Source organism: Spinacia oleracea, chromosome 3, assembly GCF_020520425.1.
Source record: "Spinacia oleracea cultivar Varoflay chromosome 3, BTI_SOV_V1, whole genome shotgun sequence".
Lineage (NCBI taxonomy): Eukaryota > Viridiplantae > Streptophyta > Magnoliopsida > Caryophyllales > Amaranthaceae > Spinacia > Spinacia oleracea.
In genome coordinates, this window is record NC_079489.1 from 155,343,821 (window position 1) to 155,362,706 (window position 18,886).

Here is an 18,886-nt window from a genome sequence, read left to right on the forward strand (position 1 = left end):
TTGTGTTCAAATACATTTATATTCGCTTTTTTCAGAGATGAGAAGAAACTGATGAAAATATCACAAGGAGATGAAAATAAGTTTGTGCAAATGATGCACTTAGTGTTGATTACTTGATTACGTATAATATCTAGTTTAATTCATACCTGATCAAGACAAGCCCGGCCCGAAAATAGCAGTGTTGGGGACAAAATTTTGGCCCGAATCTTGGCCCGGCCAGCCCGGCATACCGGACTGATTTTTATGCACAGGCCTGACCCGAACCCGGCCCGACCCGCCGTTTGATCAGGTCTAGCAAAATGGATCTTATGTATTTAGGTTTTATAAAAAAAATTAGCAAAATGGATCCTGGCGCCGCAGGACCTGCCCGGGGTGTAAGATTCATTGAAATTAAGAACCCACCAAACTAAGGCAGCCCACTTCCAGAAATCCAAGTACCCCGCTAGGCATGGACCCACCATTCAGTATGGTGCCACTATTGATCCAAGGAGCTTACACGACCAAGCTCGGTGTTACATCTACTTAACACAGTTATTAATATACTAAGCAACTTTCTATTTAGTTACCAATATGGGAGAAAACCCAATTAATAATTATTAATTATTAATATACTAAGTAACTTTCTATTTAATTACCAATATGGGAGAAAACCCAATTAATAATTAATAATTATTAATTATTAATATACTAAGTAACTTTCTATTTAATTACCAATATGGGAGAAAACCCAATTAATAATTAATAATTAATAATTATTAATATACTAAGTAACTTTCTATTTAATTACCAATATGGGAGAAAACCCAATTAATAATTATTAAGTATTAATATACTAAGTAACTTTCTATTTAATTACCAATATGGGAGAAAACCCAATTAATACTAATTATTAATATACTAAGTAACTTTTTATTTAATTACCAATATGGGGGAGGGACCCAATTAATAATTATTAATATACTAAGTAACTTTCTATTTAATTACCAATATGGGAGGGACCCAATTAACAATGACAAGAACATGCGATAATTAAAAATAAACTAACAATCATAATAAACATTGTTCATAGTCTGGCAGCACAAAAATTAAGCCTCCTTCCTTTTTATTAACTACGACGAAATCAACTTTTAACTTAACTTTTGATGTGGGACGCACTTTTCACTCCCCATATTATTTATGTTTTAATCATCTACTTTCAATTTAATTTTCTTTAATTAATTGGCGATGTGGTGCAACTTGTCACACCCCAAATTAATTACGTTTTTCCTACTATTTCAATCACCACACTCAAACATTCTACTACTTCAAAACCAAACCAAAGTTTATCACATTGTATTTATCTTCCCAATAGTGCCATAACGATGTTATGAAAAAAGATTAAATGGAGTATATATTCAATGGAAGAATTAAATAAAAAAAAAGACGATAATTTTGATTAATATTCTGAAATCAGAACAATTGATTGATAGATACAAGCTTTCGAGTGGTTTGTATCACTCCCAAATGCTAAACAAAACTAAGATAACAAGTCAATATTCTGGATGCCTTTCTCTTTTCCTACTCTCCGTTATTTATAGCACTTTCTGATTCTTCCCCTTAAAGCAATTCCAATGGTTTCTTGTAGGGACTTGCTTGCAAATATTATAAATGTTAAGTTAGTAGCTAAACCATTGGTGCACATGTCTTAAATTAGCTTTGTTAGGCAAATTAGCTTTGTAGAGCTAGTTAGCTTGAAAAATATGGCAGAAACAAAATGATGTTTTACACGTACAAAATAATAAGTGGCAAGTAGCCAACCATTGGAGTAAAAAATAGCTAGGAATTGTGTAGCTTAAAAAGTTGATATGGCATCACAAGCTATAATATAATTTAGCCAACCATTGGAGTTGCTCTAACCGACTATGAATCTATGATATTCCTCAAGCTACCCTTAACAAACTAATTATGCAATACCTACACTACCCCTTCCTAATTTCTACTAGGCTAGTAATAGCAAAAATGGATGAATGCTATATATATACTCAGAATTTGTACATTATAGGTCCCACGTTCGTATTACCCACACCCAGAAACAATTTGTATTGCCCTTTTAACCTATTCGCACAAAAAAGCCCAACGAAAAGAACAAATTAGACACATACGTAGTACCAAAGACAAAACAATCTCCTAATGAATCACATGTAATATGCACCCATGACGTAATAATAAAATTGTACTCCCTCCGTCCCTTAATACTTGCATCGCTTTTCTTTTCGGGCCGTCCCTTAATACTTGCACCGCTTCTATAAATGAAATTTTTTACCAATATATTATATTATACTAAAACAGACATCAGGAATGACACGTGTCACTTCCTGGTGCAATTTTTTCCTGCCAAAACTTTTTCTTTTTACTTAAAAAAAACTAGCATTTTGACCCGTGCAATGTACGGGAGCATTTTGTAAAATTTTATAAGAACTTACGGAGTACATAATTATATTGCTCGACATACAATAACTTTATGAAATTTTAAATTACTTATATGCATTCGTAAATTTTTGCTTAATGTAAGTTATAAATACATAAATAAATAGAATCACATTACGTATATGTTAAGGTTATTACTAAGTTAATCTAACAACATTTAGTGAGAACAATCGATCAAAGGTGATGATAATGTAACATATAATCTTACGTCAATATAAAAACAAATGATTATTAAAATAATCATAAATAAATTTGACGAAAATTGACATTTAGCCATACAAAAAAAATAATAGACATATAAAGTAAAACACACATTACCTTTGAAAATGTGTGATTATATATAGTTGATTGTGCAAGTCAGTTTATTTATAAGGAGTGAACATGAGAGGTTGAAGAGTCATCCTGACAGATGTTAGCTTCTTAAGCCTTCTTTTTAGTAAGAACTAATGTTTATTATTGTTATAGTTATGAAATATTAATAACAATTTAACTTAGCTCATTAAGTTATGATTATTTATTTGTATGAATGTCTTTTAGTTTTTTGTTTTTTTGGAGGGGAAGTCTTTTGAGTTTTCCCTCTTTAAACACAAGGACATGTACATTAATAATGATGGTCTTTTGATATTTGTCTATTTTAATTTATTTATTTTCTAAAAGAGAAGATTGATTATGTGAAGACACATGTCACATTATAACCTATGGTTACATATCACATTCTAAATTTCTAACCTATGGTTTCAGTTTTTAAATACTAGGTATAGAGATATAGATTGACATCTCTTTTTTAGGAAACTAAGATAAACATGAAATAAAAATAAAATTCAATTACCATAAATGTAATTACATAATATATTATTAGAGGAAAGATGAGGCAGTATTATTCTTTCTTATACAATTTGATTTTATTATTATAAGTTTTTAATTTTATAACAAATTTATATAATATTGATTTTATTTTATTCTTTCTTAGCTTTTTTTTTGCATTGTTTTCAAATAAATTTATATTCATGTTTTTTCAGAGATGAGAAGAAACCGATGAAAATATCACTAGGAGATGAAAATAAGTTTGTGCAAATGATGCACTTAGTGTTGATTACACATAATATCTAGTTTAATGTCTTTATAATAGCAAAAGTGGATGAATGCTACTCCCTCCGTATTTATTTAAAAGATACACTTGGTCGGACACGTGTATTAAGAACAAGAATTGAATGAATTAAAATAATAAAGCAAGTGGGGTTGGGTAGATATTTTAATAAGTAAACAAGTGGGGACCATGTCATTTTGGGGTGAGAGGTGGGGTAAGTAAATTAGATGTATTACGGAGTATTTAATTAGACGGTGGGGTTGATAAATTACTAAAAATGGCAAGTGCATCTCTTAAATAAATACGGCTGGAAAAGACAAGTGTATCTCTTCAATAAATACGGAGGGAGTATGTACGAAGTATAAGTTTATTACCGTTCGTTCACCAAAGTAGTCTAAGAGGCCGAAGGTTTTCTGAATCTATACTGGGTATATCATTAAAATGGTAACTAAGGGCAGAATAGTAACTTCAGCTGGTATATCAAGGCTAAATGGGAAGTTCATGTAATAAATTTAGTCTGTCCCACGAAAAATAACATTTATCTTTGACTTGTGAGTACCAAAATATGTTGTTTGGGACCAAATAAAAATGAAACCATGTTACCAAACTATGTTATTTGGTATCATATGTGGTTTTGTACTAAATAAAAATGCAGATTATTAGTATACCATTTCAATGGTATACCTAGTATAGAATAAGACTTCCTCAAAAGGTCGATGTACGCCCTCTGTCCCTAAAGATCCCATTGCAATTTGTGGGGTCTTGTTAGATTTGCACGGGGTTTTGTTAGATTCTTTTTAATACATATTTCTGGAATATCAATTTTTTATAACTTTTACGCGTCTAAAATTTGAGAAATTTAAATTTTAAGTCATGTATTGGTGACCGTAAAAAGTCAAATGAGACAATCTTTTAGGGACGAAGGGAGTAGTCAACAACAATATGGAACATCAATTGGTAGAAGATACACCCGGTTGCACGTAGAGCTACACGTAACAGAGTCGTTTTGAATTTTTACTCCTTTAAAAATCACATTTTTATTGTTTAAATGCACATATTTACCGTTAAAAGCACATTTGTAAACAAAAAAGTACACCCGCTGTAAAAGAAGAAGAAAAATGTATGTGCTTTTAACTGTAAAAATGTGTTTTTAAACTGAAAAATTGTTTTTAACCCGGTTGCATGTAGAGCTACATACAACTGGATACACCTTCTCATTTGTGATCATAACCATGGTTAGCAAAGAAAGGGGATCTGATATCCCCAAGAATACTACATTGTGTACAACTAAGTTGCACGTCTAAGCTCGACACACCTAACAAATTCAACCGGATGCATCTTCTAATTTGTGGTCATAACCATGATTGGCAAAGAGAGGGGATTTGATAGCCCCAAGAGTACCACATTGTGTACAACTAAGTTGCACGTCAAAACTCGACACACCTAACAAATTCAAAGTTTGACCTCATACGTGCATTGCACCAACTCGGTCAAACGCATCCATCTTGTATCCTGTATACACCTAGCAACACTTTCATCTTGTTCTCAAATATACCTATAGCTAGATGTGTATGCGAAACAAGATAATAATGTGTATTCTTATAATGCTACGGAAATAATAAAGGTTACATGATGTGACCTTTAAGTCGTGTCATAATAATGACATGGAATTTTTATGTGTCATGATTTAAATTGGAAATTAAAATATTTAACTTACATAACTTATTATACATGTTTCAAAAAAAGGTAGAAAAATCTTAATATTTTAAATTGTTTCCTTCTTTATATCAATTATCTTATTTACATATTTTTATAGCAAAAGTATTGTATTAATAGTAAAAATATTCTGATGACACATAGCCTACATGACGCCTGTATGTACCAATTAAACTCTTACACCTAAGATTGTGACGACTAAATATTGTCGCAACTTGCGACATTTATCATCCCCCATTTATTCCGTGTTGTTTTACCTCCCTATTACATAATGAGTATACTATGGTTAATTTTTATCGGCAACTTTTGTGTAAGACCGCCTTATCGGAAAGACCACTTTGGTTGCTTAACTAATTGGTTTCATTTCTTAACTAATTGGTTACATTTCTTAACTAATTGGTTACATTGCTTAATTAATTGATTCAATTGCTTAACTAATTAATTCATTTGTTTAACTAATTGATTTCAGTGCTTAACTAATTGGTTCTATTACTTAACTAGTTAACTTATATGATACCAATGTGGTTTTTTATGTAACAGTACTGCCTTATAGAAAAGTTAGTAAATTTTCATTAAACGGAAACTATTATCACTAAAAAAAAAAAATTATATTATATCGGTTAACTTAAATGTATTTTGAACTTGTAAGGTATCTTTAAATTTTCCATTTAATATTTATTCCCACCTCAACTTAAAATACTTTACTAAAGATATTTCATAGCTTTCCTATAAAGCATACTGTATTTTTATATGAGTAACAAAGAAAAAACAGAAAAAATAAATTAAAAATAAAGGGACTGAACGAATTGATGTGTTTTTTCAACTACTCGTATCAGTTACATAAATACATACTCCCTCCGTCCCGGAAAACTTGAAACCGTTTGATCGGCACGGAGTTTAATTCATTATAATTGACTTCTTATTTAATTGAAAGGTAGTTAGTAGTGGGGTATTTTTTTAATATAGATAGTGGGATGTGGTGGGGGGTCATGAATTTTCTAATGTTTATTTGGGGTAGTAGGGTGGTTGGTGGGCCCTTAGATAAGGTGAAAAAAATAATAAAATATTATGTAAAGTTTCCATTTTTAGAAGCGTTTCAAGTAATCCGGGACGGCCCGATAAGAAAAGCGTTTCAAGTATTCCGGGACGGCCCGATAAGAAAAGCGTTTCAAGTATTCCGGGACGGAGGGAGTACACCGTTTGAGACTTTTGGAAAATACCAATCACTTTCGTTGTTTATTTATTTATTTATTTTTATAACTCAACAGTCAACCAATTAACACCATTTAAATGCCTAATAGAATAGGCCTTAGCTTTGTCATAATCAGTGACGGATTTAGAAATTGTACTAAGTGGGGTCACTATTACAAAATTACTGAGAAATTAACTAAATTAGGTACTTTTTAATACAAATTAGTCGAAAATTAACTAAAATTATGCAAAAAAATTTGGCCAAGTGGGGTCAAGTGACCCCACTCCCTATACACTAGATCCGCAAAGTCGTAGAAAAAAGGAAGTTAAAACCCAAAAGCCAATTACTTGCGCGCCAAGTATTTAAAGAAGTATATTATTAGTTCTTCGTATTCCTCACATGTATAATTGCTATTGTTCTTATTCTTCTGTTTCACATTCATTCTCAGATAAAGAGTAAGAGCATTTAAAAAACTACGCTCGATTTTCGAATCATCAAGGGAGGATCTTCTATCGGGTAATCGAATAATAAAGTTTCTTGAAATTATTAATTATGCAAGTTAAAAATATAGTACTCCCTCTGTCTCTCTTTGTTTTTTTACGTTTGGTATTTTGCACGCGTTTTAACGACTAATTAATGTGCATTGAGAATCTTCTAAGTTTTTTTATGTAAACGGGGAAAATTACGTTTATTTATAATGTTTTCACTATTATCAAAATTCTGATATTGAAAAAATGAGAAAAAGTTAATGTCTTTATGGAAAAGTGTGAGAGATTAAATGACCCAATGGATTTAATTGGTTAATATAATAACTGGCACAAATTTTGATAAAATATTAAATCATTTATGTGATAATATAAAATGAAATGTAAAGAATATTTTGAAACACCTAAAAAACAAAAAGAGACGGAGGAGTACAAAGTATATATAAGATGTCGGTGATAAATTGATTAAATGCATTTATATTCAGTAAAAAGTTAACGCCTTTTTATAATTTTTTGGCCAAGATTCGTTCAGATTATTATTTTTCGACTAAAATTTAATTTGGCAGTGCTAAATGCAATCATATATAGGTAGTTACGTACAGTTAATTGTTTTTTTTTCTCATGGCCTGGCGAGTGTAATCTAATTCTACCAAATTTTTTCCTATTATATTCATGCTTTGTAATTGAACAATAATTACAGAGAAATTTTTTAATTTTTTTGGGTGTAAATGAGGGAAAATCCCTAATCAAAGGAAAAATTACAAGCTAAAAGAAACTAAAGCAGCTATAAATCATGCAAATATGTACATAATTTACCAACTAAACATTATAATTAATCAAAAAATGTTCAAATTTAAGAAGGAATATAACACGTACATAATTTACAAAGTAAACATTATAATTTGTCATATTTGCAATTTATAAATCATGCAAACATAGAAATTCATGCACACACACTAGTAATTATATAGCTACATTTGGACGATCGTAATTAATCGAGGGTTTTTATCAAACAAAATTTATTGATATTATGCCTCCAATATAAATATATAATGCAGGTTTTTGAAGGTGAATAAATTGAAGATGGAAAATCAATAAATCATACACGTGTATAATAATATATATAAATACAAAGTAAACATAATAATTTGTCAGTTTTGCAATTTATAAATCATGCAAACATAGAAATTCATGCACCCACATTAATAATTAGGTTACCAATTAATGATGTCTTGGCCTAGTGGTTAAGACCGAGGGCCTGTGTACAATAGGTCTCAGGTTCGAATCCCCCGCCCCCATTTGTAATTTATATTGCCCTTGTGGCTCATTCGCACCAAAAAAAAAAAAAATAATTAATAATTAGGTTAATTTGGACTGATATTATGCCATTGGTGCAGGTTTTGTAGGTCAAATTGAAGATGGAAAATCACAATCTTGTTCTCTTATTTCTCCTAATTATTCTTTCTTTTTCATCAAATACTCATTCATGGAGTTTCTTTCCATCTTCTTCATCTTCATCTTCATCCCCTTCGACCGAAAACTGGTCATTAGGGGATAATTCCGTAATTTCATCTAAAGATTTGGTTGCTGAATTTTCTATAAATGCACTTGATAATCCAATTGCAAAACAACAACTTGAAAACATTGAAAGATTGGGAGGAACAAGTCCATGTTGGTTTAGGGCATTCCAAGATTCAAATTCAACTTGTTCTGAAATATTTGCTGCTGAAGAAAAGAGAAAAAGATTAGCTTGGAAATTTGAGTAATTGTTTTCAAAGGGATACAGGGAGGAATGATTTTCCTTTTTGCAAGGGAAATTCTGCCATGGTTGATTGTTTGAAGAAGTTGAGTAAAGATGAGCATAAAATTTACCTTGAGTTTTGGATTCAGACGACTTCCATTTGCCATCACTTACAGTAAGTTTACGGCTCTGTTCTATTCGACTTCTTTTGTCTGAACTTATATTACCTGAAAAAACTTATTTTGACGGAAACAAACTTATTTGTTTGTTAGGCGCCGCTCAGTAACGTTTTTTGTTTCCAGTTTTCTGTTTTTTAACAAAAATAAAAACCAAAATATGAAAACTAGAAAAAGTAGTTTTCAATTTTTTGTTGTCAGTTTTCAAAATCAATATACAGGATTACTATAAGTATGACTATTTTTTTAGTTCATTATTATACAATCTAAATTATACGACTTTTAAAACCAAAAAATGAAAACGGACAGTAATACCGAACGTCGATGAAGTCTTGTTCTATAATCGGTAGAGATTCGAAATGCTATATACTCACAATATAATACTCCGTAATAGTTTGCATTTTCATTTAGTACCAAACAACATAGTTCGGTAGGAGAAGAGTAGTTGCATTCATGTGGTACCAAACAACATAGTTTGGTAACGTGGTTGCATTTTTATTTGAAAGCCCCCACAACAGATCACCTGTTGAGGCGAACAAAGCCCGCCTCAACAGATCACTGAGCTGTTGAAGCTACGTCTGTCGCAGCGGGCCTTGTTCGCCTCAATAAACCCAAAATGCCCCCCTCAACAGGTATTTTTTCCACTACCATGGTAACCAAACAACAAAGTTTGGTACTCACAAATCAAAGATAAATGTTATTTTTCGTGGGCCAAACTCAATTTATTACCCGAAGTTACCACATTTAGCCCATAGTATACCACTTGAAGTTACTATTTTGTCCTTATTATACCATTTATAATCTCTACCCCGGTTAGAGAATTAGAAAACCTCTACGATGTCTGGAAAAAACTTATTTTTTTGAACTTATATTATCTGAACTTATTTGAACTTAACTGAACTTATTTTGTGTGAAATAAGACAAAATAAGTCGAATGGAACAAACTGTCACATTCTTTGTCATGTTTGTTTATTGAATTTCTTCGTCTCTTAAAATTGCTGACTGATTTATATATATGCTACATGCAGGTCCAAAGCTTTTAAGGTTCAATTAGAAGGTTTAGTGACTGATCTAAAAGATTCAGCACTATTTGCAGAACACAAATTGAACACCATTGAAAAGAAATCGAACAATCTTCTGCACAACTCAAATGAAATCCATAAATCTGTTACATCAATCGATGCACAAACCCAAGCTGTAGGAGGGACTCTGAAGAAAATGTTTGGAGATTTGGGTGCAATATTAACTCACTCGAAAGAGCTCAACAAAACAGCTAATGAAATATCAATAACTCAATATGAATTGGTAGATGGACAGGGGAAATTGAAAGAGAAACTGGAGGAAAATATGTCGAAAATTCGAGAATTTTATGAGAATTTAGGGGGAGAAATTGTTGGTTTACAGAAGAAGGTTTTTGATGTTGAAAAAGAGGTGGATAAAGTTGGAGAAACAATGTTAACACAAATGCAGAATCTTCAAGGGAAAACTGATGATATTACTGAAATGGCTAGAATTTCAGTTGATAAACAACAAGAGCTTCTTCAAGGTCAATCGGTTGCTATTGAGGGTGTTCAATCTCTTAGTATTTTTTTGTCAAAAGCACTTCAAGAGAGCAGGTAAGTTTGATTTATTAATGATTTTTTTGGGTATAATAATGCGACTAGGTCTGGTTATTGGACAGGGTACACCTAGTGCTCTACATGCAACCGAATCGTTTTTTACTTTTAATGTTTTAAAAATCACATTTTCATTGTTATGCATGTTTTTACTCATTAAAGACACATTTTCACCGACAAAAAAAACACATCCGCTATAAAAAAATTAAAAAAAAAAAAAAGATTTTTTTTGAAAAAATGTTGTGCTTTTTATTTAAACTTGTGTTTTTAAATTGTAAAAATGTGCATTTAAACAACAAATTGTGCTTTTAAATTGAAAAAAAATGTGCTTTTTAATTATTAAAATGTGTCTTTAACCCGGTTGTATGTGACCAGAGATACATACAACCGAGTGTACCTTCTAATTTATGTGGGTTATGTTAATAGGGTTTTTATTGGGTAGGACTCTTATTGGAAAGGCTTTAATTGGTTAGGGTTAATATAGGGCCAAACTTATAACACAATAATTTTGAAAACTAAAATAGTTATGATATACAAAATCATATGTTCGTATTCACTTATATACGCATGCCTTCTTTTTTTTCCTTGTTTGTTTACAGACCCGTCCAATATCGGCCCGTTATTGGTCTGTGACCTACTTTGACCCACTAAAATTAACCCTTTCATTATTCAACCCACTTTTGACCTGCACCAATCCTGATCCGACCAACCTCGCCTAATAACCAGGTCTAAATGGGAGCTATGATTGATTTCCTAATGTTTTTTTTTCCTTTCAGAGTTTCTTTGGAACAAATAGTGGACTTTGCAAAAGGACAACACGAAGAATTGTTGGAGCAGCAACAAAAACTTGTGCTAGCTAATGACCGCTTGGCTAATAACTCAAAATCCATATTAGCGTCTCAGGTACGTGATTAATTGGTTTATTATTCAACGTCTCGTGCACGCACATATATTATAAATTTATTATTTGACCTTTGTTTTATAAAATATTTTAGATTATTCGAAAATAAAGTAGTATGGAGTACAAAAGGTTTCGACATATTTTTAAAAGATTAATAAAATTTTAGTCAAATATATTGAATCTTTTTCATAAAAGTTATTGAAATAAATAAATGAATAAAAAATAAAAAAAATACAGTTTTACTATAATGTAATAGAAGTATAAAATAATGTTTTAGACTCCGTTCTATTGGACTTATATTATCTGAACTTAACTGAACTTATCTGAACTTTTTTTTGTCTGGAATAATACAAATTTTTATATATAAGACGGTCTTACACAAAAGACTACCTTGATGTCATATAAGTTAAGCAATTAAATCAATTAGCTAAGCACTGGAACTAACTAGTTAAGCACTGAAACTAATTAGTAAAGCACTAGAACCAATTAGTTAAGCAATGAAACTAATTAGTTAAACAATCAAAATGATTTTTCCGGTAAGGTGGTCTTACACAAAAGTTACCGCTGAAATAAACTTATGTGTGTGTGAAAGAACTTATCTAAACTTATTTTTTCTAAAAGAGGTCAAAATATGTTAAGTTGTGTAAATATTATGTAAATATTGATTAACTTTTTGTGAATGTGGTATATATTTTTCCAGGAAGCATTCGAGTCGAAACAAGTAGACATGTTTGCTATCATTGATAAGCTCTTCGCCTTGCACAAGACCATGCTATTTGAGTCGAGGCTTGTTAAAGCTTTCTTTGTCTACTCTTTATTAATCTTTGTTGTCTACATGCTCACAAGCACAAAGCAAACTTATTCTGTGAGATGCAGACTTAATATGTGTATGTACCAAATGACCTTTTTTTTTTCCTACTACAACCATGTTAGGCCCTGTTCTGTTAACCTTATTTTCACTTATTTCAGGAAAAATAAGTTCAGATAAGTTCAAATAAGTTCAGTTAAGTTCAAATAAGTTCAGATAAGATAAGTTCAGGAAAAATAAGGGTTGGCCAAGTACAATTTATAACTAAAAATAAGTTTTGATAAGTTCTAATAAGTTCAGTTAAGTTCAGATAAGTTCAGTTAAGTTCAAATAAGTTCAGATAAGATAAGTTCAGGAAAAATAAGTGGAAATCAGGTGAATAGAACGCAGCCTTAATTACTATCTCCATTTCAAAAATGATATTTTATATTTCCGTTTTAGGAGCTGTTCTATTGGACTTATTTTGACTGAATTTATCTAAACTTATTTTGTCTGGAATAAACTTATTTTGTCTAAATAAACTTATGTTTTTGAGAAAAGGTCTTATCTGAGCTTATCTGAACTTAACTGAACTTAACTGAACTTATTTTATTTGAAATAAGTCGAAATAATTCGAACATAACAGAGCCTAAGTCCGTTTCATAATATTCTTTAAACTTTATTTTATTCTATTTTTGGACATGAAAATTTACTACATTACCCTTCTTACCCCGACAATATTTACGGAGTACAATTTTCACTCACTTTCTCTTACTTTATTAATTTTTTTTCCTTACACTTATCCACCTTTTACACATTTATCTTACTTTATCCATATTTTATTATATTCAACCAACTTTCTGATTTTATCTTAATATTTGGGCAAATATTAACCGTAAACATTTTTATGAAACGGAGGTAGTAACATCTTCAACTAATTTGACATACTTGAATTGATTTTCACCTAGTAAAAACCATTTTTTGTTAAAGGGTTGTTTCTTTACCTTTAACTCTTGCTCATTTTTACAGGCTTATGCATTGCAATCGCAATAGAATGTGCAATACTACGTTTCACCTCCAATGAGAACGAACAACACATCCGCCTTACGAATGTTGTGAAGCAACTTTTTGTGATCTATGCTATCGGTCAACTTCTCTATACTTCTCTCACATACAGGTATACTATTTTCGTTGCTAAAAGTTCTTTACGCTTTTCATTTTACTTTGTTCCTAAGAGTTTTTTACACTTTACTCTATTCTATTTTTGACACATAAATTTTACAATTATACTCACAAGCTGACCCACCATAACATTCAATTTTTAATATTTTATTATTATCGGAGCCCATGCACCATAACTTACTCACTCACAATACTTAAAAATTATTTTATCATTCACTTACATTGTTGTACAATTTATAATCACCCATTTTACTTACTTGTTACCCCCACCATCACATGCTCGTCAAATTTCCTTAATTACCGTACAAATAGTAAGCGTAAAGATCATTTGGGAACGAAATTAACAACTTTTTTCTTTTTAAGTTAAGCTAATAAATTTTCAATTCAATTTCTATAGGGACATTGAAACGTTGAATCATAAAATGTTGGTCTCAATCCTTGACAAGGTAAATTGGATGATGAAGAAGAAAGGAGATCATAGCTCTTTATGGGATGAAGACGACGATGATGACGTGGATGATTGGCTAGCTTGGGTAGATGATGAGTTGCCTGAAGATACGAGTGTTATTGAAGATCCAGATTATAAGCTGCCGATTATTGCAGCTAAGGAAATGGCAGAAAACTCTGTTATAAGCACAGAAAGTGGAAGATATAATTTCAGACATCGTCGATAATTTTTTATTTTTTATTTGATAAGGAAAGAAAACTCAAGCGCACTATCTAATGTATTCCTTTGACATCGTCGATAATTTATTTTAGGCTAAGATTATATATAGCTATAAGAAAATTTTGCAACACCTATAGGTTGATATGATGATCGCTAATTATTAGCATTTGTAGAATCGTGTTTTAAATTAGAGAGTAGATATGATAATTAGAACTCATTTCCAAACATTTGAAAAGTTTATTAATTTCTAAATAATCTCCCTAATTGGCGAAATATACCAATTAAGTGGTATTATCATAAATATAATGAAAACAACTAAAAATCGCATGTACAATCTAATTGATATTTTTTTTAAGTAAAAAATAATTTTCGTAGAAAATACACATTGTATATTTGATAATCAAATAAATATATTTTGACAATTTATTTATGAAAATGTCCCTTGATATGCTTTGCTCGCCAATCAGCGAGATTGACTGGACGGAGTTCATTTCGAGAAATTTCTAAATAATATCCTTGATTGGCGAAATATACCAATCAAGTGGGCATTATCGTAAATATAATGAAAACATCTAAAAATCGCATGTACAATCTAATTGATATTCTTTTAGAAGTAAAAAAATTAATTTTCTCAGAAAATAAACATTGTAACTTTGATATTCTGACAAATATATTTTGACAATTTATTTACGAAAAATGTCCATTGATATGCTTTGTTCGCCAATTAACGGAGATTGACTGGACGGAGTTCCCATATTCCCTTTAAGTTCAATTATCCCTCATTTGAGATTTGAGAGTTAACAAGGTGGGAGATCTTTAGGTGGAGGCAATACGGAGTATTCCGGTCCGGGTCCATCTTCAACCACAAACGCTATCTTTAATCCCCAACCCCTATTAAACTCCAAATGATAACGCATGAACCATACTCCTACACCCAAAACATCAATATTAATATCAATACTATCAAAACATTATGGAAAGTTCATAGGAAAAATTCGCCATCAGTTTCAACTATGACACGGTCTTTTTTAATTAAAAACTATAAACTCTCAACTTTGATTAATCTTGTGTCGTACTAACTTTCGGGGGTCTCACTTTAAACAGTTCCGCTAAAAAATGATTTTAGGGGTCTCATGATAATTTTTGATAGATATAGTAGTGAGAATTTATGGTCAAAATTTTAATTTTTTGACACATTTTTCAAAGCGTAAAGATCTTTTTGAAACGGAAGTAGTACAATTCTAATTAAACTAGGAAACAACATATAATCCAAACAAGACTTATATTTTCTCCAAGTCCGTTTCATATTCTTGTCAACTCAACTAAGTTGTGTTTAATTCATAACAAACCTTCCCTTAAACTCAACTTAGTCTTTTCGCGAACCAACGAACAACTTTCGGAGTTTGCCCTCCCTTGAGCCAAAATTCGTCTTCCAATACCTCCTTCAAGTATGAAGAGGTTTTGTTTGTTACGTCGTCCCCTCGAGATCACGCTCCTAGCCTTGGTGATCTCCAAACGACCCTCATCAATATGAATAGCATAACCCAAGCCATCCAAAAGACCCAATGATATAAGATTGTGATCAATTCTCAAAATATATCTCACCTCTCGGAATTTTTGAGTCTTCCCATCATGTGTCTTGATCTCAACCTCGCCTATACCCTCAACCTTTGTCTCTTCCCCATTAGGCAAGGTAACACACAACCCATCACTTTGTTTATAAGAAGTAAACCACTCCTTCCTACAACAAATATGTTGTGAGCATCCCGAATCCAAAATCCAACACTCTTGTGGATCTTTACTCTCCTCCACCCTTAGAGCCATATCCTCATCAATAGCAATAGTAGCAGCACCTCTAACCCTACCGTTCCTCAACATGCCATTAAGTCTTCCTTGTACCTAGGACACTTTGATTGAATGTGTCCTATCTCGTCACAGTACCAACACTTGATGTTAGGGTTTGTATTGCTCGCCTTTTTCTTGCCTTTCCATTTATTGCTACTATCCTCCGCTACTAATTCTGCTTCTTCATAGATTGATGACGATCCCCCTTGCTTCATGAACCTCTCTACCTCGAATAACGCTACCAAAGTATCGTCCAAAACAATTGTTGTCTTCCCTACAAGTAAACTAATTATCACAGAGTTATACCTTTTAGGGAGAGATGTCAACAATATAATTGCCTTGTCCTCCTCGATTTTCACATCTAAACCCGTCAATTGGGTGATCAAACTATTAAACTTATTTAGATGATCTTGTAGTGCGTTATCTTCCTCCATCTCGAGTGAATAAAGGTCATTCTTCAAGAACAACTTGTTGGCCAATGACTTAGATGCTTACATCTTAATCAATTTGTCCCACAATTCTTTTGGATTATTATCCTCCAAGATGTTGTACTTGATCTCCGGTGCAAGAGCCAATCTGATTGTACTAGTAGCATGTACATGTAGTTTCATATCCTCCCACTTGACCTTGTCCACTGAATCAGGTTTCTTATCCTCCAAAGTCTTGCATGCGAAGGACCTTGATGTAAAAAAATATCCTTAATTGTACTTTGCCACAACGAGAAATTTGTCTTCCCGTTAAAAGGTTGTACCTTGTACTTGTTCCCGAAATCATCCATGGCTAAACCCAGCTCTTGATACTAGTTTGTTATAACCAAACGCGCTCCACGAACGATTAGGAATAAACCCGCAAATACAATATAGAACAAATAGCAAAAACAATAATAAAAACCAAGTGTTTGTGAGGAAATTTAGATTCCCTCCCCTCAAATATTATCGTATTATTAAGTTTCTGCAAAATAATACAATAACCCCTTAATTGATGATTCCTCTCACTAATGTATTTTCCCTCTTATTTTCTAGCTAGGCCTAAACCCCTTTTATAAGCTAAACTAAAAACCCACATCTACTAGAATTATATTTGCTCCCCAAGTCTAAATATTCTAGAGATTGTTACATACCAAAATACTATCTAGTTTCCTAATTACAATTCTAATTAAACTAGGAAACAACACATAATCCAAACAAGACTTACATTCGACTCCAAGACCGTTTCGTATTCTTGCCAACTTAACTAAGCTGTGTTTAATTCCTAACAATTGAACTACCTCTTACGTTTATTGTGGATGTTTTATTGGAAGATAGACCTCCATGAACTTGTCTTTGTAATCCTTAAAATCTTGCTATATCTAAGTTCCTTGCTTGCATAAAAAAAAAATCCAAAAGTTTTTGGTTCCATCAGGACAAAAGAAGGGGAAAAAACTTGATCATAGTACTGGTACATGTTTATCTGGTTGTACCCCCCAAAAACGAAGTGTATGTATCTTCTTTCTTGTTGTATTGTTTGCTCTTTCTTGTTGTTTTTTAAATTCATCATAAAATTGTTTATAGTTGTTGTATTGTTTGTTCTCTCTTCTGCAGTTTTATGTTCTTTTTTATATTGTTTGTTCTTTTTGTTGAATTATTTGTTCTTTTTTGTTTATTTGTTTGTTAATAATAATAATTTGATCATTTATGTTCATAATGAAATCGCTTGTATGATTTGTTCTTTCTTTTGTACTGTTTGTTCTTTCATGTTTTTTTACCTTCATCATAAAATTCATCATATAATTGTTCATAATTGTTGTATTGTTTGTTTTTTAATTTCCTCTGGAATTTTATGTTCTTTTTTATATTGTTTGTTCTTTTTTGTTAAATTGTTTGTTCACAATAATCATCTGGTTAATGTTCATTATGAAATTGTTCATACTTTTTGTTTTATTTGTTCATACCTTTTGTATCATTTGTTCTTTCTTTAACTTATTTGTTTTCTTTGCATGCTCATCAATTTTAAATCAGTAAATGTTCATTTTTAAATTAGTTGTGAATTGTGATCATCATATCAAATTACTTACTAGTTTCATTTTCAGCCTACAACAATGAGGAAATTGAAACCGTGAAAATCAAATATTGTGTTCGAATCACACTTCATACACACATTCAAAAGTATAAGAACTCGAGACTACATCAAAAGCAAGATTTAAGATTGAAGATATAGAAAAATGAGTGGAAGATTTCTACCAATATCTTGTAATTCAAGTACAAACTTATATAGGAAATGCCTAAAATTTTCAATTTTTTTGGTAAAATATGTTATTTGACATGTTTTAATTGCTCAATATATGTAAATATATGTTCAAAGTAATAACATAGTAATGCAATAACTAAGTTTATTTTAAAATTAATAACTACTCATTTCACAATCAGTAGATGAATGTTCATTTCTAAATTGGTTGAATAAATGAAGATTGCCAAATAATTAGATAATAGTTCATATTCGAATGAGTAGATAAATATTCATTTTCAAATAAATAAATAAATGTTCATTTCCAAAATAGTAAATGTTCATTTTTAAAATAGTAAATGTTCATTTTTAAATAAATAAATATTTATTTCCGAAATAGTAAATGTTCGTTTTGAATGGCGGTACAACTCTGACTGTACAAAAAATTTGCGCATGTTTATAGTTTTCCAAAAGTTATCTTTCGCACATTCGAGCCCATTTTTGTGTGCTCAACTCTTACGGAGGTGTGATTGGTGCGCTAAAATTGAAGCTTTTTCATTGCCGAAAGAGGCACTTAATTCTAACAACTAATTAAGTCAAATAAAAAACGATCGTAGTGTATCAAACATTTTGTATACCCTTTTTATATCGTTGTGGTTTACAGTCTTTTGCAACGAGGGGTCTATATATCTGTTGTAGCCGTGTTAAACATGATTTCTGTCTGATTCTTTTGATTGTAGTCGAAAGATTAACCTCCATTTCAAACTCTCACAAATCTTTACCAAAGAAACAACCTGGACTAAACTAAACACACAAACTCAAC

At 31.3% G+C, this 18,886-nt stretch overlaps 1 pseudogene; it reads left to right on the forward strand.

Moving 5' to 3' along the window:
• The first annotated feature begins 8,364 nt into the window (after window positions 1-8,364).
• LOC110798897 (protein GAMETE EXPRESSED 1-like) lies at window positions 8,365-14,023 on the forward strand (annotated as a pseudogene).
• Window positions 14,024-18,886: the final 4,863 nt, after the last annotated feature.